General features: G+C 39.2%; 1 pseudogene; it reads right to left on the bottom strand.

Annotated features, from left to right (window-relative positions):
• Positions 1-1,034: 1,034 nt before the first annotated feature.
• The window catches only part of LOC146654872 (uncharacterized), a 26,431-nt pseudogene continuing 916 nt past the window's right edge, over positions 1,035-26,549 (bottom strand).

Here is a 26,549-nt window from a genome sequence, read left to right as displayed (position 1 = left end):
CCGCTGTTTTAGTTTTTGTTGTTTTGGGGGTTTTTTTGCAGAGAGCATGTCAAAACTAGAGACTAGAACTACAATTAGATCTTTTATCATGCAAAATAATCAGATCGCTTAAGTTCATTCTGTAGCGTGACAATGACCCCAAACAGAGCCAGAGTAATAGCTTCAGAACATGTACTGAATGTGCTTTATTAAAGGGTTTTTATCAGACTGTGATTTACGTTTACTTCACCTTATGTGTTCATTGTTGAGTAAAAGCTATTGATACCAATTATTTTTATACTATATCCTCACTTCACAGTGAGAATCAAAATCTGTTTCTTCTTTCTTTTGTACTAAACATGTTCTCACACTCTGGAGCCATTTTGGTAACATCTCCAGGCACTTATTTGTCCAATTATTTTTAAGCTATATCTATATTAACTTTCATTTCAGTGATCATAAAAGTTATATACTAGAATAAAAACAGTTTTAAAGTTTTAGAATAGAATAGGATAAACCTTTAATACTGCACAGATGAGAAATTTGGGTGTTACCCAGCTCTTATGGCAAGGGGAATATAAAATATAAAATTGAAAAATTTATAAATTATAAAATTTGCTGACTTTGCACCAAAATGGCTCCAGAGTGTGAGAACATGTTTAGTACAAAAGAAAGAAGAAACAGATTTTGGTTCTCACTGTGAAGTGAGGATATAGTATAAAAATAATTGGTATCAATAGCTTTTACTTTTACTTTTACTGTTAGCGCCGGTGTCCTTCTATTATAGTGATACTAAACAAGGCAGGAAATTATATTTTTATTCTACAAAATGAAATGAATGTATCTACTCTGCAGAAGTGTTTGTGAATTTCAACAGATCGATTAGCTTGCTGCATTATATGTATGAACTGCATTTTTATCAGTTGCAGTTTCACCATCTCAGTGCCTAATGCTTCCCTCTTGTGGTGTCATGGTGGTTAGAAATAAATATGATATGTTATATGAAGTATATAATAAAAGCAAAGGCTTCACGTAAAGAGGGATTGGGACAGCTTTTAAGCAGGGTGACCTGCAGTATCCCACTGATTAACAGCCTCAACTGACACGTTCATGATGACTTTTGCTTTGTTCCCATTCCTCAGATCGATTTTCCCTTTATAAGGTTTGCTAAACCAGATGCTATATTTATGCTAAAAGTGGCCATAAAGAGTAAGGTCAGAAGGAGGAAAGGTAATACAGCAATGAAGAATAAAGGCAAAGTCAAAGACCGATTCCAGCTTTAAAAGCTATCTATGTATTTTTTTGTACATAGATTTATATGAAAAAGATGATCTGATTTCTAGCAGCAAAGGGCACATGCAAAAAAGCATTGGCAGGATAAATTCAGTTAAAGCAGTTAAATCAGTGCAAAGGTACAGAAAAATACTTATATTAGTTTGGAAATCAACAAGCAAAGAAATCCAGATAGATGTGATTTTTCCCATTCAATAGTACTTTTAATGTTCATAATTAAAAATGCTTTTGATTAATTTTGTCAGTAGGAGTAAAAGTTTGATGATTTTTTTCTCAGTTTTACTGCTCCATTAATAATAAGTGTTTAATAATTAATAATAAGTGAATCCAAGTTTTACCCCAATGTTTCCACCATTCCTCTCACCTAACCCTCATTTCCTCTTCAGGCCTTGCCTTTCAACCACACACACCCTCTACAGCAAATTAACAATATCTGAAAGTCATGTCCTTAAGAAATAAGAGGGGAAAATCGAGTTAAGACCCAACACAGGACCTGAAAGGTGCATCTAGCCCTTCAGCTGATTCATCTACCGTTTGCTGAACCCTTGTCAGAAATTGTTAGAAGAAGAAGAAGCTATTCTTAAGGATGGGAAACTCTTGATTGATGGAATCTTGAATATAGAAAAGTAACAATGGATTTTAATCCACAATGTAATGCCATTGGGAAAGCATGTGATTGGCAAATGCATCATTTTTCAGGATAGCAATGATCCCCAAAATACTGTCAGTACAGTAAAAGCATACCTGGATAGAAAAACATACAATAGAACAGCATCAGTCATGGCTTGGCCTCCCCAGAGCCCAGACCTCAATATTACTGAAGCAGTGTGGGATCATTGTGACACGAGAACGGAACAAAAGGCGGACAACACCCAAAGACGTGCTCTGAATATCCTTCAAGAAGCCTGGAAAACTGTTCCTGTGGAAATGACAAGAAAACTAGAACTGAAGAATAACAGTTACAATGCCAAATATTGACTTTCAAGCTTGTTATATTGTTATAAACTCTATTTTACGTATATTTCCATTTATGTTTGCACATGTTCAATAAAATCATTGCTCCTGAGGCAACGAGGAATGGCTAAAGATTTCTGCCACTACTCCATAACAAACATCAACTAAAAGTGTTTGATAAATGCATTCTATTTGCTTTTTTAAAAATCACAAAGTGAGAGATTTTTTTTCAATTTAAGTGAGCATTATGTTAATGTTTTAAATGTCATGGCATAGGATCAGATCGCTTCAAAGTAAATTATATTTTGAAATGTACAATCCCTTAAACACTGTGTCCTGATCTTGAACTAATAACTACTGAGATCTCAAGTCTACTGCATAATAAGACAAACAGCACCATTTAGAAAATTTCTTTTTATTGCAAGTATTCTTAATGCTTTGATGTTTTGTACAGATTTTCATATTTACAGTGATAATTAGTATTCGTCTAATAAATAATACAACTGAAAGTCATTCTCTAGCCTACATGTTTAAATATTGCACGTGCAAAGTATGTATAATATGTGCTTGTCCAATAGATATGCTGTCTTAGCAGCTATTTACAATGTTACATAAGAAACAAATGTGGGATCCAACCACCATGCTACTAAAGAGACACTGTGCGTTTCCCCTCCAAAACAAACCCTCCACTTCAGTGATGGAGTCATGCAATTATTCTACTGGGGTGAAGACAGTTTAATTACAGCATCACTGCAATAACAGTATCCATCCAAAAAAAAAAAAAACATCAAATAAAATTTTAATTATTTCTAAATAAGAAATTCGTGATAAAACAGTTTTCCAATTAACCACTACATAACAGTAGTGTCTAGTTCTTATTTGGTAGGAAATGTCCACCAGTGCTGTAACGTTTTCAAAAATAATAGTAAAAGAAAAAAAGCATTTTGATGAAAAACTAAACCAGCGTGACCTACTGTACAAGTTTGTTTAGGCTGCTTTTGCAGCAGTGCTCTTTATAAAGTCTCCAGGGTGTGATAGTAATAAATCATCTGTGAATGAAACCTTTTACACGTTTAAAATCACTTTGTCTGCCATAGGCAAGAAATCTGTTCCTATAAATACACCGTTTAATTATGTGTTCGCATTGCAACTGCTGCTCTGCCAGAAGTGTAGGTAGAGCAAAGTCAACCTATACATTATACATATCCTCATATTTGAACATTCAATATCAATATATTTTCCACATATTGTGAATATAACGCTGAGTGTGCAGAGAGGGAGAAACACGCAAACACCGTGACGAGACAAGAGCACGGGCAGTGTGATGTTACTTCACCTCTAGATGGCACTATTGCACAACCTACAACCTTCTGCATCGTTTCACTGGAATGGATGACAAGTACAGTGCAAAAACAATAACAGGAACAAACTGAGTCCGATATGATATACATATTTATGCCAAAAAAAAATGCCCGTTTGATCTTGTGTTTCCATGTAGGAACAGGGAAAAATGTCTATATTGTGTTGTCTGGTTCACCTCGGCAGAGTTCTATGGCTTTGGCAGGAGGGTTGAGAGGAAACAGAAAGGGCCTTTACCGCCTGCACCTGGCATGTTTGTGATGAAGCAGCTGCCTCTACTCCTGCTGAGCCTCCTCCCTGTACCTCTGAACCCGAGTGAGCAGAGAGCACCGACGGTCATGCACACACACAGATACTGTACACTTCAACAGACACTGGAGATACAAATGATGGGCCATTTGCTAAACCTGCAGCACACACTGCTTTCTATGTGAAAGAACCATTCTGTGAGAAAAACTCTACTGCTCATTTGATCTATGACCTCTGAAAAACAGTTCATGATTTCCATTACTATTCAATTATAAAAAAAAAAAAAGTACATTCCCTGGGTTATACAGCACTGATATGCAAAGCTTAATTGTATATCTGTAACTCTAGAACTGCAGTATTTATAGTTTTCTTAGTTTAATATTTCAATTTCATATTCTTCTTCTAAGTATAAAATCCCTTTTGTTATATTTGTCTCGTTAATTTAACTGAAATACACTGAAAATTGCTCACAAATTAAGGTTTATGTGTCAATACAAATGCAGGTTTTATTGCTGGGAGCTTCCCGTGATGCACTGACTATTTCTTCTTCCATGACACTAATGTTTTGTCTTTGCTTCATCATTTATGTACTGTACTGTATCCCCAGTTTTCCAGCGAGGGCTGCGTACATTTTGATTGCATTAACGTTTTTATCCAGCCTTTATGTGCAAGCTTGAGCTGCAAAATTCAAATGTAGTTACTGACAGGCCAAAGTGCAACAGGGAAGAGATTAAATGGGATCAAAGGGAGTGGCATTATAAATTCCTTCCTTCCTGAGATTCAAATCCTCCAATCAAAACGGTGCCAGCAATGCAAAGACAGATTTCTTTAAAGGATTGCACACAATAACAAAGTCAGTCGTTTATTTATTAAAGCACTGTTAATAATTTTAGTTGCTGCTATTTCAAATAAATGTTTGGTACAACAAATTTCTCCGTGTTCTGTCTCAGGCTTTATTCGGGCCCTGGTACTAGAGCTATGGTCTGTTCTTGAGTGCAGCAGTGACGACATCAGAGTGGTCCGTCCCAAACCAACTCCCATTGACCCCACAGATAGGAGTTGCATTAAGGTATTGTATGTATGTGCGTGCGTGTGTGTGTGAGAGAGAGGGAGAAGGAGAAACTTCCTGGAGCCCACAATGCCCCAATTTTTAGATATCTACATAATAGTACAGACACAGATCTCTTAGAAGTTTTGCTTTTCCATCATGTTTTTAGCTCACTGGTTACAAAGGTGTTTAAATTGATTAAAATTAAATTGATTCCAATTATTATTAACCCAGGACTCAGAATAGTGGTCCATGTGTTGCTGTGATACCAGCAGCCATGTAGAAAATTCACTTGTGAATATTCATATTTAAGAAACTGGCAATAGTGATTTTGTTAACAAGAAAGGCTTTTTGCTGATTGGTTTATGGGTGTCTGGGCAAATAAGCCTTACTTTCATAAGACTGCATTTTTAGTTATGTTTTTGGCAGAATTTCTCTCAGGAAAGCTTCAACAAGCTCCAGCGTGAGCCTGTCTGTGTGTGTCTGATGCTTGGCCTCTGACAGCAGCCAAGTCATCTCTCTCAGAGAGACTAGCCAAGTGAATACGGACAGCCAGTGATGTGTAAACTGTGTCCTGCCACAGGCGACTTTAAAGTCTGCCTTATCAGTGGGTTATACATATATGCTGAGGTCAAAGGAAAACTAAATATACACACACCAGCACTTTGGTGAATTAACTCGAGTCTTTGCTTTAATCTGTGCTAAGTACAGTAGGAGGTTTGGTAGTACATATGAAGATAAGTTCACACATGCACAGAAACATCAGAAGACACATGAAAGTATAGATATTTCTATTTTAGAAAAAAAAATCCATCGTATCTTGTTTTTTTCTTTACGTTTCTTTGAAGCTGTTTAATATAATCTAAGTTGTAGCTCGTTTGTGCAAGTGTCTCTCTTTTTTTCCTTTGATGCTTTTGATGATATATTTTCCCTGTTCTACCAGACCCAGTGAAAAATGCAGGGAGCTTTCCTGTAGTTTAATATTCTTCAGGCTGCAATAGGTTTCTGCTCAACCACTCTGCTCAGAATATATGTCTTATTCAGTTTTGAGAGTGTGGTAAACCATGTTTTATCTTTGCAATCATAAATTCTTTTTACATTTTGTTTTGCTTTGAATACTACAGATATTATTTGTCATATTATCGGTAGTGTTTGTAGTTGAATAGTGTTATATTATTATTATGTGTTAGGATTTGATCAATCCATGACGTGCACAAATGCATTCACAATGGTCTTTAAAAGCAAATACATTTTTTCTCTCTAACAGCTGCTGTATTTACTTTCCTCTTCAGTCCTTCCTGTACTTGGTCAACCTCCTCTCCTCTTCCCAGTCGGTGTGGCAACTGCTGGGCCGACAGTCTTTGGCCAACAAAAGCGAATACACCCTGAGGGAGATGCCAACCTCCATACCTGTAAGTGTTTTTCTTCTTCTTCTTTTCCACACACTGCAGGTTTTTTTTGTCATCCATCTGAGGGCATGTTTGCACTTTTTATTTGGCCTCCAAACACCACCCACCCATTTGTTTTACTTCAAACGCATTCAAATAAACCCTCTCACACTGAGACTGATATACGTTCTCCACCTTACCCATTGTAAATTTCCACACAGTTTTCGTTTTGCACCCTATCCGGTGCATTCTTGTTCAAAGCCTCTCATTTTACTCCACAGGATTTGATTGACAGACTGATTGCCGTGAATTCGGATGGGAAGATTCATTCTCTCTTCCACTACGAAGAGAGTCACACATTCGGCCTAAGGTGGGATTCATTATTTTTTTCATATTACTTAACATCAGTGGGGAAGTAGACGATATCAGATTATCACCTGGTGACTGCACACACACTTCAGCCTCTGGCAATAGGAGACTGGCATGGTGACGTAATCGGCCTTAAAATGCGGCCTTTAAGGCTGCAGACCCTGAATTGGGATACAGCCTCTGAATCGCTGCATCTTGTAGCTGTGTCGTCTTAAATTGGTCATGTGATTTTGACGCGCCGGCGCGTCCGGCAACCCCAGAGGTTTAACTTAATATTTAAGTGTCTCTTGGTTTTAGACTAGTTGTTTAGTCTAATTTGATGTTTTAAACCAGAAAAGGAAGAAGAGGGCTTAGAATTACAGGTAAGAACCTCAGTGGTATGTGATAAACTGTAAATGTAAAGCTTACAGGTCAGTCCTCATGTTTTTAAATCAGATTTTGAGTCTGTACATGGCACATTATGCTTTTGCATGTTGTGAAATGTGCTGCAAAACAAACTGAGGTAAACTAACTGGTTTACTGTGATGGATTTAAAGTGCGTGTGACTGGTGCGCAGTGGCTGTGGTGCTCACGGTCAGAGTTCAGTCACAAAGAGGGTAACAGAGATGAATTTAAAGTTAAGGTGATGGTGCTTAGATTCATTCACAGACTGAAACCTTCACACCAACTTTATCCTGTGTCTCTTAGTTTTAGACTAGTTGTTTAGTCTATTTTGATGTTTTAAACCATATCACAGGGTTTTTACTTCACCATTTACGGGGTTTTAACAAGCAAACAAAAGACAGATCGTGATGTTTGAAAATGTTTTGGAAATATTCTTTAAAGATTAGATGTAAAATACGCAGAGGATAAATTCAATTGGTTTATTAGTTTATTACATAAGTTGAAAAAAAGTTAAACAAGTAAATAAAGAAACAACGTAAAAGAAAAGTAAACAAAACAAATCGGTAAATAAAGGAAAATGGTAATAAGAAGGGGAAAAAAAAGAAAAGAGAAAACCCCAACAATCCCCTCTGAGCAAGCACTAGGCGACAGTGGGGAAGAAAAACTGCCTTTAAACGGGCAGAAACTTCCGGCAGAACCAGGCTCACGAGGGGCAGTCAACTGCCGGGACTGGTTGGGGTGAAAAAAGATGAAGGAGAGAGGGAAGAAGTGTTAGGAGAGAAGGGGAGAGGAGAGGTGAAAATTAAGATGGAACAGAGGTGGAGGGAGACGAGGTGACGTCAGCAGTAGAAAAAATAGAAAGAGTAGAAAAAGCAGGAGTGTCCCTCCTCCAGAAGAAGCGGAAACGTTTTTTCTTCTTTTCCATGAGCTTTTCCACGACCACTTTTTTCTCTAGGATGAGGGTTCTCAACTGATCGGTTGTTTCTTCAACTTCCTTCTCAAGTTTCTGGCATCTTTGCTCCATTTCTTTTAATAGATTGCACTTGTCTGTATTTTGCTGTTGTTTTTCCTTGTGCATCTTTTCTAACTGCTCATTTCTTCTTGTGATTTCTTGAAGCTTACGCTGCAGGTCTTCATTTATTTTCTCTTGTTGCTGCTTTTGTGCAAGCATTTCAGCGTTTTCACACTTCAAGTTGTCTGAGTTCAACAACATCTCATTAATGACCTCTGAGTGTTTTTTCGCCATTTCATTGATCCTACGCTGCATCTTTGAACATCGTTTTTCCAATACTTCTCCTTCCAGTTCAGGTGTTCTGTCCTTCATTGTATTAATTTGTTCAGTTGTAGATTTCTTCTCTCCAAGTCCTGGAGAATACGTTTTTTTTCTTTTTCCTGTTGCTCTTTCTCTTGAAGAAGCTCTTTATTTTTGCACTCTGTTTCATCCAGCCTGACTGGATTTGGATTTATTGAAGAAGGACCACCAAAATCTTTGTTCTATTTGGTGTACATGTTAAGAGTTGCTGGACTAACAGTTGGTTTGATTTGCTTCAGAGAATCCTCAAAGTCTTTTATCTTAATGTTGCGCACCTCAGCAGCAGCTATAACACGGACTTGTTCTGGTGCCAACTCTCTTATTGGGCCAAGTGCAGCATCTTTGGCTAATGCTGTCAAATCGCTCCCTGAATATCCTTCAGTCACTTTTGCAAGACAGGACAGTTCGTCTTGGCTCAGTGGACTCCCGTGCGTTCCCAAAAGATTTTTCAGCAGCGTAAATCTTGTCTTCTCATCGGGTAAGGTCACATATACTCTTTTTGCAAAGCGCCTTAATATTGCTTCATCGAGCTCCTGGGGCCTGTTCGTTGCTCCCATTACAAGTACTCTGTCATCCTTTCCTGACTGCAACCCGTCAAACTCAATGAGGAACTCAGTTTTTAAACGGCGAGAGGCGTCGTGCTCCCCCTCCCTCCTTTGACAGAGCAAGCCGTCCACTTCATCGATGAAGATTACTGAGGGCTGTCTCTCTCTTGCAACTGCAAAGAGTGCTCGTACGAGCTTCTCGCCTTCTCCCACATATTTGGAGGTCAAACTAGCAGCACTGATGTTGAAGAATGTTGCATTAGACTCTGCAGCAACTGCTTTGGCGAGCATGGTCTTCCCATTTCCTGGTGGGCCAAATAAAAGCAAGCCACGTGCAGGAGCTCTCAGACCAGTAAAGAGATCAGGTCTTAAGGCAGGAAGGATGACAATTTCTTGAAGTGCTTGCTTTGCCAGATCCTGCCCTGCGATGTCATCAAATGACACAGTCGCTCCACTGTATACAATTTCATTTGTAATTAAGCTGACCAGTTTACTGTCCACATTCTTTTTCATATCCCTCTTCGGGGGCTGTTTCACAGCTGCCGGTCTTCCATTCTGAGTTTTTCCCACCCGAGCGGTTTTCTTTGCATCAGTTATTCTTAATGGAGGTCTTACAGAAGTGGAGGGTCTGATGGTGGTGGAAACACCTGCGGGTTGACTTTTAGGAACTGACTTTGGCTTACTTGCAATTGTTTTGGTCGACATTTCTCTTGCGCGACTTCCCCCCTGTTCACAGTCATAACACGGTAAACTAGTCATAAACGAAAACGTTTAGGCTATTTATCGCATTTAAAGGTCTTTCTTTGGGACAACGTCACAGAACACAGAAACGTCACAGGGCTTTGGAGCGTGATGTTACAGAGGTTTACAAATACTTTCAAATATAGCTCTGGTCGAACGTTTGAAGGCTGCGAACAAACTGACTAAAACTTGCTGCTCCTGACCCCTATTTATAGAAAAACTTCAAAGGCTCAAAGGCATGTGCTTGTGACATCATCACATGTCCTTGTGACATCATCACATGTCCTTGTGACATCATCACTCTTCATGAATCAGATTGTCACATGACATTTTAGAATGGGGATGTTTTTTTTTAAACCGTTTTCAAATTTAACCCTCTGTGGTCCAGGGTATAATTGGCCGTTCTTGACTATTTTTGATTTTACCTCTATATTTCACCTTTAAAATATGTTTTTCTTGCCTTATTTGGCACCATTATTTTCAGCACAACCTCAAATATCTGAAATTTGAGTTATTGTTTTCATTTTGGTATACTATATTAGCACAGTTGATCTAAATTAATAACACAATAAATTGTGTGTGCATCTCCTGTTTTGTCATGGTTGTATGTCCCGGTTCGTGACAGGCTGCATGAGCTCATCTGGTGGGAGTGTAGTACTGTAGTATTTCAGGCATAAAAACGTGGTTTTCACAGACCTTGTCACAGGGTCTGAGTCTAAGATTCAAATTGTAAACACACAAACACTCAGGCTTGCTGCAAACCTTAGCTGATCCCCCGTGGGCTTAATTTACTGCCATTGTTTACGCACCATTGTAATTGCTTCTCTAGTTTGGCATTACACTTTAATTATGGAATGTAATTATATTTTGTCTATTTTTAGTTGTGGCATTGTGTTGTAATTAATGAAGGGCCTGCACACTCCAATATCAATTTACAATTTAAATTCTCCACAGCATGTTTAACTACATTATGTTGTGCCTTTCCAGAATCCCAGATTTACTTACACATCTCCCTTTATGATACATTAGTACTACATTTGACCTAAACCTTTTCCATCCTTTTTCCAAACTCTCATTCATTTTTTACCTGATAACCAAAAACTGTGATAGTGAAAGGCTGAAATATTTCTAGGGGTATGAGATTTCTGTGTGTTTTCTGTAGGTGAGCAGCTGCGAGAAGTTTGGCTACGGGGTGATGGTGACACAGGTGGCAGCAACTGCTCCGGGAGTTGTGGCTCTGCACAGTTCAGGTACTATTGCAGTTATTTGGACACAACAAACACTTGTCAGCTGTGATGCTTAAGGCTTATATTATAAGTTGTTGTTGTTGTTTTTGTGTTGTCGGTATAAAGGAGACTTAAGGCAGCTTAGGGAGAAATGTATTTGTCAAACCGTTTTTGTTTGGGTAAGAAAGAGTAAGAAGAGGCGTTCTTTTTTGATAAATGGATTCACATATCAGTTGTATACTGATACTAGGTTTATCCATATGCAAAAGGCTCCAGGAAATACCGTACTCTTGTCAAAAGAGGTCAAAAAATGAAGCTAGTGAACAAATATTTTAATCCTGCATTCTTTCTATTGGCTAGAAGGGGCGACTCAACTGGTTATGGGAAAAGAAGTCTGATTACTTATCAGCCCTTCGCTTATAACAGCACCGCTGCGTTCTGAAACCTATTCTCTCCTATGACTTTACCCACGCAAGAACAGTTCCCTGCTGTGTTGAGCAGCGCTGGCTGTGGAGCACTCATGTGTTCCATGATGTGACATATGTTTGTGCCATCGATAAAAAGGCAGACTGACAGAAAGAAGGATGACCTCAAAAAGTGATATAGTCCAGACAGAGCTTACAAATGATGGGCCATTTGCTAAACCTGCAGCACACACTGCTTTCTATGTGAAAGAACCATTCTGTGAGAAAAACTCTACTGCTCATTTGATCTATGACCTCTGAAAAACAGTTCATGATTTCCATTACTATTCAATTATAAAAAAAAAAAAAGTACATTCCCTGGGTTATACAGCACTGATATGCAAAGCTTAATTGTATATCTGTAACTCTAGAACTGCAGTATTTATAGTTTTCTTAGTTTAATATTTCAATTTCATATTCTTCTTCTAAGTATAAAATCCCTTTTGTTATATTTGTCTCGTTAATTTAACTGAAATACACTGAAAATTGCTCACAAATTAAGGTTTATGTGTCAATACAAATGCAGGTTTTATTGCTGGGAGCTTCCCGTGATGCACTGACTATTTCTTCTTCCATGACACTAATGTTTTGTCTTTGCTTCATCATTTATGTACTGTACTGTATCCCCAGTTTTCCAGCGAGGGCTGCGTACATTTTGATTGCATTAACGTTTTTATCCAGCCTTTATGTGCAAGCTTGAGCTGCAAAATTCAAATGTAGTTACTGACAGGCCAAAGTGCAACAGGGAAGAGATTAAATGGGATCAAAGGGAGTGGCATTATAAATTCCTTCCTTCCTGAGATTCAAATCCTCCAATCAAAACGGTGCCAGCAATGCAAAGACAGATTTCTTTAAAAGATTGCACACAATAACAAAGTCAGTCGTTTATTTATTAAAGCACTGTTAATAATTTTAGTTGCTGCTATTTCAAATAAATGTTTGGTACAACAAATTTCTCCGTGTTCTGTCTCAGGCTTTATTCGGGCCCTGGTACTAGAGCTATGGTCTGTTCTTGAGTGCAGCAGTGACGACATCAGAGTGGTCCGTCCCAAACCAACTCCCATTGACCCCACAGATAGGAGTTGCATTAAGGTATTGTATGTATGTGCGTGCGTGTGTGTGTGAGAGAGAGAGGGAGAAGGAGAAACTTCCTGGAGCCCACAATGCCCCAATTTTTAGATATCTACATAATAGTACAGACACAGATCTCTTAGAAGTTTTGCTTTTCCATCATGTTTTTAGCTCACTGGTTACAAAGGTGTTTAAATTGATTAAAATTAAATTGATTCCAATTATTATTAACCCAGGACTCAGAATAGTGGTCCATGTGTTGCTGTGATACCAGCAGCCATGTAGAAAATTCACTTGTGAATATTCATATTTAAGAAACTGGCAATAGTGATTTTGTTAACAAGAAAGGCTTTTTGCTGATTGGTTTATGGGTGTCTGGGCAAATAAGCCTTACTTTCATAAGACTGCATTTTTAGTTATGTTTTTGGCAGAATTTCTCTCAGGAAAGCTTCAACAAGCTCCAGCGTGAGCCTGTCTGTGTGTGTCTGATGCTTGGCCTCTGACAGCAGCCAAGTCATCTCTCTCAGAGAGACTAGCCAAGTGAATACGGACAGCCAGTGATGTGTAAACTGTGTCCTGCCACAGGCGACTTTAAAGTCTGCCTTATCAGTGGGTTATACATATATGCTGAGGTCAAAGGAAAACTAAATATACACACACCAGCACTTTGGTGAATTAACTCGAGTCTTTGCTTTAATCTGTGCTAAGTACAGTAGGAGGTTTGGTAGTACATATGAAGATAAGTTCACACATGCACAGAAACATCAGAAGACACATGAAAGTATAGATATTTCTATTTTAGAAAAAAAAATCCATCGTATCTTGTTTTTTTCTTTACGTTTCTTTGAAGCTGTTTAATATAATCTAAGTTGTAGCTCGTTTGTGCAAGTGTCTCTCTTTTTTTCCTTTGATGCTTTTGATGATATGTTTTCCCTGTTCTACCAGACCCAGTGAAAAATGCAGGGAGCTTTCCTGTAGTTTAATATTCTTCAGGCTGCAATAGGTTTCTGCTCAACCACTCTGCTCAGAATATATGTCTTATTCAGTTTTGAGAGTGTGGTAAACCATGTTTTATCTTTGCAATCATAAATTCTTTTTACATTTTGTTTTGCTTTGAATACTACAGATATTATTTGTCATATTATCGGTAGTGTTTGTAGTTGAATAGTGTTATATTATTATTATGTGTTAGGATTTGATCAATCCATGACGTGCACAAATGCATTCACAATGGTCTTTAAAAGCAAATACATTTTTTCTCTCTAACAGCTGCTGTATTTACTTTCCTCTTCAGTCCTTCCTGTACTTGGTCAACCTCCTCTCCTCTTCCCAGTCGGTGTGGCAACTGCTGGGCCGACAGTCTTTGGCCAACAAAAGCGAATACACCCTGAGGGAGATGCCAACCTCCATACCTGTAAGTGTTTTTCTTCTTCTTCTTTTCCACACACTGCAGTTTTTTTTTGTCATCCATCTGAGGGCATGTTTGCACTTTTTATTTGGCCTCCAAACACCACCCACCCATTTGTTTTACTTCAAACGCATTCAAATAAACCCTCTCACACTGAGACTGATATACGTTCTCCACCTTACCCATTGTAAATTTCCACACAGTTTTCGTTTTGCACCCTATCCGGTGCATTCTTGTTCAAAGCCTCTCATTTTACTCCACAGGATTTGATTGACAGACTGATTGCCGTGAATTCGGATGGGAAGATTCATTCTCTCTTCCACTACGAAGAGAGTCACACATTCGGCCTAAGGTGGGATTCATTATTTTTTTCATATTACTTAACATCAGTGGGGAAGTAGACGATATCAGATTATCACCTGGTGACTGCACACACACTTCAGCCTCTGGCAATAGGAGACTGGCATGGTGACGTAATCGGCCTTAAAATGCGGCCTTTAAGGCTGCAGACCCTGAATTGGGATACAGCCTCTGAATCGCTGCATCTTGTAGCTGTGTCGTCTTAAATTGGTCATGTGATTTTGACGCGCCGGCGCGTCCGGCAACCCCAGAGGTTTAACTTAATATTTAAGTGTCTCTTGGTTTTAGACTAGTTGTTTAGTCTAATTTGATGTTTTAAACCAGAAAAGGAAGAAGAGGGCTTAGAATTACAGGTAAGAACTGCTCAGTGGTATGTGATAAACTGTAAATGTAAAGCTTACAGGTCAGTCCTCATGTTTTTAAATCAGATTTTGAGTCTGTACATGGCACATTATGCTTTTGCATGTTGTGAAATGTGCTGCAAAACAAACTGAGGTAAACTAACTGGTTTACTGTGATGGATTTAAAGTGTGTGTGACTGGTGCGCAGTGGCTGTGGTGCTCACGGTCAGAGTTCAGTCACAAAGAGGGTAACAGAGATGAATTTAAAGTTAAGGTGATGGTGCTTAGATTCATTCACAGACTGAAACCTTCACACCAACTTTATCCTGTGTCTCTTAGTTTTAGACTAGTTGTTTAGTCTATTTTGATGTTTTAAACCATATCACAGGGTTTTTACTTCACCATTTACGGGGTTTTAACAAGCAAACAAAAGACAGATCGTGATGTTTGAAAATGTTTTGGAAATATTCTTTAAAGATTAGATGTAAAATACGCAGAGGATAAATTCAATTGGTTTATTAGTTTATTACATAAGTTGAAAAAAAGTTAAACAAGTAAATAAAGAAACAACGTAAAAGAAAAGTAAACAAAACAAATCGGTAAATAAAGGAAAATGGTAATAAGAAGGGGAAAAAAAAGAAAAGAGAAAACCCCAACAATCCCCTCTGAGCAAGCACTAGGCGACAGTGGGGAAGAAAAACTGCCTTTAAACGGGCAGAAACTTCCGGCAGAACCAGGCTCACGAGGGGCAGTCAACTGCCGGGACTGGTTGGGGTGAAAAAAGATGAAGGAGAGAGGGAAGAAGTGTTAGGAGAGAAGGGGAGAGGAGAGGTGAAAATTAAGATGGAACAGAGGTGGAGGGAGACGAGGTGACGTCAGCAGTAGAAAAAATAGAAAGAGTAGAAAAAGCAGGAGTGTCCCTCCTCCAGAAGAAGCGGAAACGTTTTTTCTTCTTTTCCATGAGCTTTTCCACGACCACTTTTTTCTCTAGGATGAGGGTTCTCAACTGATCGGTTGTTTCTTCAACTTCCTTCTCAAGTTTCTGGCATCTTTGCTCCATTTCTTTTAATAGATTGCACTTGTCTGTATTTTGCTGTTGTTTTTCCTTGTGCATCTTTTCTAACTGCTCATTTCTTCTTGTGATTTCTTGAAGCTTACGCTGCAGGTCTTCATTTATTTTCTCTTGTTGCTGCTTTTGTGCAAGCATTTCAGCGTTTTCACACTTCAAGTTGTCTGAGTTCAACAACATCTCATTAATGACCTCTGAGTGTTTTTTCGCCATTTCATTGATCCTACGCTGCATCTTTGAACGTCGTTTTTCCAATACTTCTCCTTCCAGTTCAGGTGTTCTGTCCTTCATTGTATTAATTTGTTCAGTTGTAGATTTCTTCTCTCCAAGTCCTGGAGAATACGTTTTTTTTCTTTTTCCTGTTGCTCTTTCTCTTGAAGAAGCTCTTTATTTTTGCACTCTGTTTCATCCAGCCTGACTGGATTTGGATTTATTGAAGAAGGACCACCAAAATCTTTGTTCTATTTGGTGTACATGTTAAGAGTTGCTGGACTAACAGTTGGTTTGATTTGCTTCAGAGAATCCTCAAAGTCTTTTATCTTAATGTTGCGCACCTCAGCAGCAGCTATAACACGGACTTGTTCTGGTGCCAACTCTCTTATTGGGCCAAGTGCAGCATCTTTGGCTAATGCTGTCAAATCGCTCCCTGAATATCCTTCAGTCACTTTTGCAAGACAGGACAGTTCGTCTTGGCTCAGTGGACTCCCGTGCGTTCCCAAAAGATTTTTCAGCAGCGTAAATCTTGTCTTCTCATCGGGTAAGGTCACATATACTCTTTTTGCAAAGCGCCTTAATATTGCTTCATCGAGCTCCTGGGGCCTGTTCGTTGCTCCCATTACAAGTACTCTGTCATCCTTTCCTGACTGCAACCCGTCAAACTCAATGAGGAACTCAGTTTTTAAACGGCGAGAGGCGTCGTGCTCCCCCTCCCTCCTTTGACAGAGCAAGCCGTCCACTTCATCGATGAAGATTACTGAGGGCTGTCTCTCTCTTGCAACTGCAAAGAGTGCTCGTACGAGCTTCTCGCCTTCTCCCACATATTTGGAGGTCAAACTAGCAGCACTGATGTTGAAGAATGTTGCATTAGACTCTGCAGCAACTGCTTTGGCGAGCATGGTCTTCCCATTTCCTGGTGGGCCAAATAAAAGCAAGCCACGTGCAGGAGCTCTCAGACCAGTAAAGAGATCAGGTCTTAAGGCAGGAAGGATGACAATTTCTTGAAGTGCTTGCTTTGCCAGATCCTGCCCTGCGATGTCATCAAATGACACAGTCGCTCCACTGTATACAATTTCATTTGTAATTAAGCTGACCAGTTTACTGTCCACATTCTTTTTCATATCCCTCTTCGGGGGCTGTTTCACAGCTGCCGGTCTTCCATTCTGAGTTTTTCCCACCCGAGCGGTTTTCTTTGCATCAGTTATTCTTAATGGAGGTCTTACAGAAGTGGAGGGTCTGATGGTGGTGGAAACACCTGCGGGTTGACTTTTAGGAACTGACTTTGGCTTACTTGCAATTGTTTTGGTCGACATTTCTCTTGCGCGACTTCCCCCCTGTTCACAGTCATAACACGGTAAACTAGTCATAAACGAAAACGTTTAGGCTATTTATCGCATTTAAAGGTCTTTCTTTGGGACAACGTCACAGAACACAGAAACGTCACAGGGCTTTGGAGCGTGATGTTACAGAGGTTTACAAATACTTTCAAATATAGCTCTGGTCGAACGTTTGAAGGCTGCGAACAAACTGACTAAAACTTGCTGCTCCTGACCCCTATTTATAGAAAAACTTCAAAGGCTCAAAGGCATGTGCTTGTGACATCATCACATGTCCTTGTGACATCATCACATGTCCTTGTGACATCATCACTCTTCATGAATCAGATTGTCACATGACATTTTAGAATGGGGATGTTTTTTTTTAAACCGTTTTCAAATTTAACCCTCTGTGGTCCAGGGTATAATTGGCCGTTCTTGACTATTTTTGATTTTACCTCTATATTTCACCTTTAAAATATGTTTTTCTTGCCTTATTTGGCACCATTATTTTCAGCACAACCTCAAATATCTGAAATTTGAGTTATTGTTTTCATTTTGGTATACTATATTAGCACAGTTGATCTAAATTAATAACACAATAAATTGTGTGTGCATCTCCTGTTTTGTCATGGTTGTATGTCCCGGTTCGTGACAGGCTGCATGAGCTCATCTGGTGGGAGTGTAGTACTGTAGTATTTCAGGCATAAAAACGTGGTTTTCACAGACCTTGTCACAGGGTCTGAGTCTAAGATTCAAATTGTAAACACACAAACACTCAGGCTTGCTGCAAACCTTAGCTGATCCCCCGTGGGCTTAATTTACTGCCATTGTTTACGCACCATTGTAATTGCTTCTCTAGTTTGGCATTACACTTTAATTATGGAATGTAATTATATTTTGTCTATTTTTAGTTGTGGCATTGTGTTGTAATTAATGAAGGGCCTGCACACTCCAATATCAATTTACAATTTAAATTCTCCACAGCATGTTTAACTACATTATGTTGTGCCTTTCCAGAATCCCAGATTTACTTACACATCTCCCTTTATGATACATTAGTACTACATTTGACCTAAACCTTTTCCATCCTTTTTCCAAACTCTCATTCATTTTTTACCTGATAACCAAAAACTGTGATAGTGAAAGGCTGAAATATTTCTAGGGGTATGAGATTTCTGTGTGTTTTCTGTAGGTGAGCAGCTGCGAGAAGTTTGGCTACGGGGTGATGGTGACACAGGTGGCAGCAACTGCTCCGGGAGTTGTGGCTCTGCACAGTTCAGGTACTATTGCAGTTATTTGGACACAACAAACACTTGTCAGCTGTGATGCTTAAGGCTTATATTATAAGTTGTTGTTGTTGTTTTTGTGTTGTCGGTATAAAGGAGACTTAAGGCAGCTTAGGGAGAAATGTATTTGTCAAACCGTTTTTGTTTGGGTAAGAAAGAGTAAGAAGAGGCGTTCTTTTTTGATAAATGGATTCACATATCAGTTGTATACTGATACTAGGTTTATCCATATGCAAAAGGCTCCAGGAAATACCGTACTCTTGTCAAAAGAGGTCAAAAAATGAAGCTAGTGAACAAATATTTTAATCCTGCATTCTTTCTATTGGCTAGAAGGGGCGACTCAACTGGTTATGGGAAAAGAAGTCTGATTACTTATCAGCCCTTCGCTTATAACAGCACCGCTGCGTTCTGAAACCTATTCTCTCCTATGACTTTACCCACGCAAGAACAGTTCCCTGCTGTGTTGAGCAGCGCTGGCTGTGGAGCACTCATGTGTTCCATGATGTGACATATGTTTGTGCCATCGATAAAAAGGCAGACTGACAGAAAGAAGGATGACCTCAAAAAGTGATATAGTCCAGACAGAGCTTACAAATGATGGGCCATTTGCTAAACCTGCAGCACACACTGCTTTCTATGTGAAAGAACCATTCTGTGAGAAAAACTCTACTGCTCATTTGATCTATGACCTCTGAAAAACAGTTCATGATTTCCATTACTATTCAATTATAAAAAAAAAAAAAGTACATTCCCTGGGTTATACAGCACTGATATGCAAAGCTTAATTGTATATCTGTAACTCTAGAACTGCAGTATTTATAGTTTTCTTAGTTTAATATTTCAATTTCATATTCTTCTTCTAAGTATAAAATCCCTTTTGTTATATTTGTCTCGTTAATTTAACTGAAATACACTGAAAATTGCTCACAAATTAAGGTTTATGTGTCAATACAAATGCAGGTTTTATTGCTGGGAGCTTCCCGTGATGCACTGACTATTTCTTCTTCCATGACACTAATGTTTTGTCTTTGCTTCATCATTTATGTACTGTACTGTATCCCCAGTTTTCCAGCGAGGGCTGCGTACATTTTGATTGCATTAACGTTTTTATCCAGCCTTTATGTGCAAGCTTGAGCTGCAAAATTCAAATGTAGTTACTGACAGGCCAAAGTGCAACAGGGAAGAGATTAAATGGGATCAAAGGGAGTGGCATTATAAATTCCTTCCTTCCTGAGATTCAAATCCTCCAATCAAAACGGTGCCAGCAATGCAAAGACAGATTTCTTTAAAAGATTGCACACAATAACAAAGTCAGTCGTTTATTTATTAAAGCACTGTTAATAATTTTAGTTGCTGCTATTTCAAATAAATGTTTGGTACAACAAATTTCTCCGTGTTCTGTCTCAGGCTTTATTCGGGCCCTGGTACTAGAGCTATGGTCTGTTCTTGAGTGCAGCAGTGACGACATCAGAGTGGTCCGTCCCAAACCAACTCCCATTGACCCCACAGATAGGAGTTGCATTAAGGTATTGTATGTATGTGCGTGCGTGTGTGTGTGAGAGAGAGAGGGAGAAGGAGAAACTTCCTGGAGCCCACAATGCCCCAATTTTTAGATATCTACATAATAGTACAGACACAGATCTCTTAGAAGTTTTGCTTTTCCATCATGTTTTTAGCTCACTGGTTACAAAGGTGTTTAAATTGATTAAAATTAAATTGATTCCAATTATTATTAACCCAGGACTCAGAATAGTGGTCCATGTGTTGCTGTGATACCAGCAGCCATGTAGAAAATTCACTTGTGAATATTCATATTTAAGAAACTGGCAATAGTGATTTTGTTAACAAGAAAGGCTTTTTGCTGATTGGTTTATGGGTGTCTGGGCAAATAAGCCTTACTTTCATAAGACTGCATTTTTAGTTATGTTTTTGGCAGAATTTCTCTCAGGAAAGCTTCAACAAGCTCCAGCGTGAGCCTGTCTGTGTGTGTCTGATGCTTGGCCTCTGACAGCAGCCAAGTCATCTCTCTCAGAGAGACTAGCCAAGTGAATACGGACAGCCAGTGATGTGTAAACTGTGTCCTGCCACAGGCGACTTTAAAGTCTGCCTTATCAGTGGGTTATACATATATGCTGAGGTCAAAGGAAAACTAAATATACACACACCAGCACTTTGGTGAATTAACTCGAGTCTTTGCTTTAATCTGTGCTAAGTACAGTAGGAGGTTTGGTAGTACATATGAAGATAAGTTCACACATGCACAGAAACATCAGAAGACACATGAAAGTATAGATATTTCTATTTTAGAAAAAAAAATCCATCGTATCTTGTTTTTTTCTTTACGTTTCTTTGAAGCTGTTTAATATAATCTAAGTTGTAGCTCGTTTGTGCAAGTGTCTCTCTTTTTTTCCTTTGATGCTTTTGATGATATGTTTTCCCTGTTCTACCAGACCCAGTGAAAAATGCAGGGAGCTTTCCTGTAGTTTAATATTCTTCAGGCTGCAATAGGTTTCTGCTCAACCACTCTGCTCAGAATATATGTCTTATTCAGTTTTGAGAGTGTGGTAAACCATGTTTTATCTTTGCAATCATAAATTCTTTTTACATTTTGTTTTGCTTTGAATACTACAGATATTATTTGTCATATTATCGGTAGTGTTTGTAGTTGAATAGTGTTATATTATTATTATGTGTTAGGATTTGATCAATCCATGACGTGCACAAATGCATTCACAATGGTCTTTAAAAGCAAATACATTTTTTCTCTCTAACAGCTGCTGTATTTACTTTCCTCTTCAGTCCTTCCTGTACTTGGTCAACCTCCTCTCCTCTTCCCAGTCGGTGTGGCAACTGCTGGGCCGACAGTCTTTGGCCAACAAAAGCGAATACACCCTGAGGGAGATGCCAACCTCCATACCTGTAAGTGTTTTTCTTCTTCTTCTTTTCCACACACTGCAGTTTTTTTTTGTCATCCATCTGAGGGCATGTTTGCACTTTTTATTTGGCCTCCAAACACCACCCACCCATTTGTTTTACTTCAAACGCATTCAAATAAACCCTCTCACACTGAGACTGATATACGTTCTCCACCTTACCCATTGTAAATTTCCACACAGTTTTCGTTTTGCACCCTATCCGGTGCATTCTTGTTCAAAGCCTCTCATTTTACTCCACAGGATTTGATTGACAGACTGATTGCCGTGAATTCGGATGGGAAGATTCATTCTCTCTTCCACTACGAAGAGAGTCACACATTCGGCCTAAGGTGGGATTCATTATTTTTTTCATATTACTTAACATCAGTGGGGAAGTAGACGATATCAGATTATCACCTGGTGACTGCACACACACTTCAGCCTCTGGCAATAGGAGACTGGCATGGTGACGTAATCGGCCTTAAAATGCGGCCTTTAAGGCTGCAGACCCTGAATTGGGATACAGCCTCTGAATCGCTGCATCTTGTAGCTGTGTCGTCTTAAATTGGTCATGTGATTTTGACGCGCCGGCGCGTCCGGCAACCCCAGAGGTTTAACTTAATATTTAAGTGTCTCTTGGTTTTAGACTAGTTGTTTAGTCTAATTTGATGTTTTAAACCAGAAAAGGAAGAAGAGGGCTTAGAATTACAGGTAAGAACTGCTCAGTGGTATGTGATAAACTGTAAATGTAAAGCTTACAGGTCAGTCCTCATGTTTTTAAATCAGATTTTGAGTCTGTACATGGCACATTATGCTTTTGCATGTTGTGAAATGTGCTGCAAAACAAACTGAGGTAAACTAACTGGTTTACTGTGATGGATTTAAAGTGTGTGTGACTGGTGCGCAGTGGCTGTGGTGCTCACGGTCAGAGTTCAGTCACAAAGAGGGTAACAGAGATGAATTTAAAGTTAAGGTGATGGTGCTTAGATTCATTCACAGACTGAAACCTTCACACCAACTTTATCCTGTGTCTCTTAGTTTTAGACTAGTTGTTTAGTCTATTTTGATGTTTTAAACCATATCACAGGGTTTTTACTTCACCATTTACGGGGTTTTAACAAGCAAACAAAAGACAGATCGTGATGTTTGAAAATGTTTTGGAAATATTCTTTAAAGATTAGATGTAAAATACGCAGAGGATAAATTCAATTGGTTTATTAGTTTATTACATAAGTTGAAAAAAAGTTAAACAAGTAAATAAAGAAACAACGTAAAAGAAAAGTAAACAAAACAAATCGGTAAATAAAGGAAAATGGTAATAAGAAGGGGAAAAAAAAGAAAAGAGAAAACCCCAACAATCCCCTCTGAGCAAGCACTAGGCGACAGTGGGGAAGAAAAACTGCCTTTAAACGGGCAGAAACTTCCGGCAGAACCAGGCTCACGAGGGGCAGTCAACTGCCGGGACTGGTTGGGGTGAAAAAAGATGAAGGAGAGAGGGAAGAAGTGTTAGGAGAGAAGGGGAGAGGAGAGGTGAAAATTAAGATGGAACAGAGGTGGAGGGAGACGAGGTGACGTCAGCAGTAGAAAAAATAGAAAGAGTAGAAAAAGCAGGAGTGTCCCTCCTCCAGAAGAAGCGGAAACGTTTTTTCTTCTTTTCCATGAGCTTTTCCACGACCACTTTTTTCTCTAGGATGAGGGTTCTCAACTGATCGGTTGTTTCTTCAACTTCCTTCTCAAGTTTCTGGCATCTTTGCTCCATTTCTTTTAATAGATTGCACTTGTCTGTATTTTGCTGTTGTTTTTCCTTGTGCATCTTTTCTAACTGCTCATTTCTTCTTGTGATTTCTTGAAGCTTACGCTGCAGGTCTTCATTTATTTTCTCTTGTTGCTGCTTTTGTGCAAGCATTTCAGCGTTTTCACACTTCAAGTTGTCTGAGTTCAACAACATCTCATTAATGACCTCTGAGTGTTTTTTCGCCATTTCATTGATCCTACGCTGCATCTTTGAACGTCGTTTTTCCAATACTTCTCCTTCCAGTTCAGGTGTTCTGTCCTTCATTGTATTAATTTGTTCAGTTGTAGATTTCTTCTCTCCAAGTCCTGGAGAATACGTTTTTTTTCTTTTTCCTGTTGCTCTTTCTCTTGAAGAAGCTCTTTATTTTTGCACTCTGTTTCATCCAGCCTGACTGGATTTGGATTTATTGAAGAAGGACCACCAAAATCTTTGTTCTATTTGGTGTACATGTTAAGAGTTGCTGGACTAACAGTTGGTTTGATTTGCTTCAGAGAATCCTCAAAGTCTTTTATCTTAATGTTGCGCACCTCAGCAGCAGCTATAACACGGACTTGTTCTGGTGCCAACTCTCTTATTGGGCCAAGTGCAGCATCTTTGGCTAATGCTGTCAAATCGCTCCCTGAATATCCTTCAGTCACTTTTGCAAGACAGGACAGTTCGTCTTGGCTCAGTGGACTCCCGTGCGTTCCCAAAAGATTTTTCAGCAGCGTAAATCTTGTCTTCTCATCGGGTAAGGTCACATATACTCTTTTTGCAAAGCGCCTTAATATTGCTTCATCGAGCTCCTGGGGCCTGTTCGTTGCTCCCATTACAAGTACTCTGTCATCCTTTCCTGACTGCAACCCGTCAAACTCAATGAGGAACTCAGTTTTTAAACGGCGAGAGGCGTCGTGCTCCCCCTCCCTCCTTTGACAGAGCAAGCCGTCCACTTCATCGATGAAGATTACTGAGGGCTGTCTCTCTCTTGCAACTGCAAAGAGTGCTCGTACGAGCTTCTCGCCTTCTCCCACATATTTGGAGGTCAAACTAGCAGCACTGATGTTGAAGAATGTTGCATTAGACTCTGCAGCAACTGCTTTGGCGAGCATGGCTTCCCATTTCCTGGTGGGCCAAATAAAAGCAAGCCACGTGCAGGAGCTCTCAGACCAGTAAAGAGATCAGGTCTTAAGGCAGGAAGGATGACAATTTCTTGAAGTGCTTGCTTTGCCAGATCCTGCCCTGCGATGTCATCAAATGACACAGTCGCTCCACTGTATACAATTTCATTTGTAATTAAGCTGACCAGTTTACTGTCCACATTCTTTTTCATATCCCTCTTCGGGGGCTGTTTCACAGCTGCCGGTCTTCCATTCTGAGTTTTTCCCACCCGAGCGGTTTTCTTTGCATCAGTTATTCTTAATGGAGGTCTTACAGAAGTGGAGGGTCTGATGGTGGTGGAAACACCTGCGGGTTGACTTTTAGGAACTGACTTTGGCTTACTTGCAATTGTTTTGGTCGACATTTCTCTTGCGCGACTTCCCCCCTGTTCACAGTCATAACACGGTAAACTAGTCATAAACGAAAACGTTTAGGCTATTTATCGCATTTAAAGGTCTTTCTTTGGGACAACGTCACAGAACACAGAAACGTCACAGGGCTTTGGAGCGTGATGTTACAGAGGTTTACAAATACTTTCAAATATAGCTCTGGTCGAACGTTTGAAGGCTGCGAACAAACTGACTAAAACTTGCTGCTCCTGACCCCTATTTATAGAAAAACTTCAAAGGCTCAAAGGCATGTGCTTGTGACATCATCACATGTCCTTGTGACATCATCACATGTCCTTGTGACATCATCACTCTTCATGAATCAGATTGTCACATGACATTTTAGAATGGGGATGTTTTTTTTTAAACCGTTTTCAAATTTAACCCTCTGTGGTCCAGGGTATAATTGGCCGTTCTTGACTATTTTTGATTTTACCTCTATATTTCACCTTTAAAATATGTTTTTCTTGCCTTATTTGGCACCATTATTTTCAGCACAACCTCAAATATCTGAAATTTGAGTTATTGTTTTCATTTTGGTATACTATATTAGCACAGTTGATCTAAATTAATAACACAATAAATTGTGTGTGCATCTCCTGTTTTGTCATGGTTGTATGTCCCGGTTCGTGACAGGCTGCATGAGCTCATCTGGTGGGAGTGTAGTACTGTAGTATTTCAGGCATAAAAACGTGGTTTTCACAGACCTTGTCACAGGGTCTGAGTCTAAGATTCAAATTGTAAACACACAAACACTCAGGCTTGCTGCAAACCTTAGCTGATCCCCCGTGGGCTTAATTTACTGCCATTGTTTACGCACCATTGTAATTGCTTCTCTAGTTTGGCATTACACTTTAATTATGGAATGTAATTATATTTTGTCTATTTTTAGTTGTGGCATTGTGTTGTAATTAATGAAGGGCCTGCACACTCCAATATCAATTTACAATTTAAATTCTCCACAGCATGTTTAACTACATTATGTTGTGCCTTTCCAGAATCCCAGATTTACTTACACATCTCCCTTTATGATACATTAGTACTACATTTGACCTAAACCTTTTCCATCCTTTTTCCAAACTCTCATTCATTTTTTACCTGATAACCAAAAACTGTGATAGTGAAAGGCTGAAATATTTCTAGGGGTATGAGATTTCTGTGTGTTTTCTGTAGGTGAGCAGCTGCGAGAAGTTTGGCTACGGGGTGATGGTGACACAGGTGGCAGCAACTGCTCCGGGAGTTGTGGCTCTGCACAGTTCAGGTACTATTGCAGTTATTTGGACACAACAAACACTTGTCAGCTGTGATGCTTAAGGCTTATATTATAAGTTGTTGTTGTTGTTTTTGTGTTGTCGGTATAAAGGAGACTTAAGGCAGCTTAGGGAGAAATGTATTTGTCAAACCGTTTTTGTTTGGGTAAGAAAGAGTAAGAAGAGGCGTTCTTTTTTGATAAATGGATTCACATATCAGTTGTATACTGATACTAGGTTTATCCATATGCAAAAGGCTCCAGGAAATACCGTACTCTTGTCAAAAGAGGTCAAAAAATGAAGCTAGTGAACAAATATTTTAATCCTGCATTCTTTCTATTGGCTAGAAGGGGCGACTCAACTGGTTATGGGAAAAGAAGTCTGATTACTTATCAGCCCTTCGCTTATAACAGCACCGCTGCGTTCTGAAACCTATTCTCTCCTATGACTTTACCCACGCAAGAACAGTTCCCTGCTGTGTTGAGCAGCGCTGGCTGTGGAGCACTCATGTGTTCCATGATGTGACATATGTTTGTGCCATCGATAAAAAGGCAGACTGACAGAAAGAAGGATGACCTCAAAAAGTGATATAGTCCAGACAGAGCTTACAAATGATGGGCCATTTGCTAAACCTGCAGCACACACTGCTTTCTATTAAATACTGCACGTGCAAAGTATGTAT

Source organism: Rhamphochromis longiceps, linkage group LG14, assembly GCF_057381845.1.
Source record: "Rhamphochromis longiceps isolate RC_006_pf linkage group LG14, R_longiceps_female_GT1.1, whole genome shotgun sequence".
NCBI lineage: Eukaryota > Metazoa > Chordata > Actinopteri > Cichliformes > Cichlidae > Rhamphochromis > Rhamphochromis longiceps.
This window is presented reverse-complemented; position numbering and strand designations above follow the sequence as displayed.